This window comes from Pelodiscus sinensis, chromosome 21 (genome assembly GCF_049634645.1).
Source record: "Pelodiscus sinensis isolate JC-2024 chromosome 21, ASM4963464v1, whole genome shotgun sequence".
In the NCBI taxonomy this organism is placed as follows: Eukaryota; Metazoa; Chordata; order Testudines; family Trionychidae; genus Pelodiscus; species Pelodiscus sinensis.
The window spans coordinates 2717793-2718847 of record NC_134731.1 but is presented as its reverse complement, the minus strand read 5'-3'; positions in this window follow the sequence as shown (position 1 = coordinate 2718847).

Genomic DNA, 1055 nt, shown 5'->3' with positions numbered 1-1055 from the left:
CCACAGTCGCCCCCCTGCTGCCCCTCCCAAGCCCAGAGCGGATCTACGGGCTTGGGGACCCTCCCCCTCGGGGCCAGACCCCCCCCTCAGCCACACCTTGATCTCCTGTGCGGACAAAGCAACTGCCGCCTCCCCCCACCAAAGGACCCGGCCCCCCTCTCCCCACAGAGGTGCCCCTCCTCCCGGCTCACTTGTTGCGCCGCACCCCGGCGATCAGGGCCCACACCTCAGGCATGGGCTCCAGGACAAACTGAGCCACCCCGAACTGGTCGGGGGAGCTGCGGTTCGGGTCCTACCCGCGCCCACCCGAAGCTGTCGGGGTCGAGGCTGGGCAGCAGGCAGAGCTTGGTGACGCTGAGGAGGCGGACGGCCCGGGCAGGAGACGCCGAGCTGGGTGTGGGGCTCCACAACCCACCGGTGACCCTGGTGCGCGGGGAGGGGCGAGGACAGCAGAAGAAGCGACCAATGGAAGAACAGGTGTCTTCGAGGAGCTGGCCAATGGAAGGGCAGGAGCATTTGAGGACGCTACCAAATGGGAAAGCAGGAGCAGTGGAGGAGTCGACAAATGGGAAGTCAGTGTTGTCTGAGGAGGCGACCAGTACAAAAGCAGGTTCAGTTCTGGGAGTAACCTATAGGAAAGCAGGAACAACAGAAGAGCTGACCAATGGGAAGTCAGGGGCGTCTGAGAGGGCGACCAATGAAACGACAGGGTGGAGATGCAGGTGATGGGGGCCAATGAGGATGGAGAGAACGAGAGAGGGGGGGAAGGAACCAATGGGGAAAGGAAGGGACGGGGAGAGGCAGAACGAACGGGGTGGGAACTGGCCAAAGGGAGTGGAGAGGACGGAGAGGGGGGCGGGACCAATGGAGCAGCCTGGAGGGTGTTTCCCAAATGCAGTGTCGGAAACGTCACCAGGAAGGCGTGGCCAACCTTAAAGGGGCTGCGTGCGCCAAGCAGCGCCAGCTACGCTCCTGTGGGAGAATGCGGCTCCGCAAGGCACCTGGGGCCACACTCCTTTGGGGACGGGCTCCAGCTGCAGGCCAGTCTTCCGGAG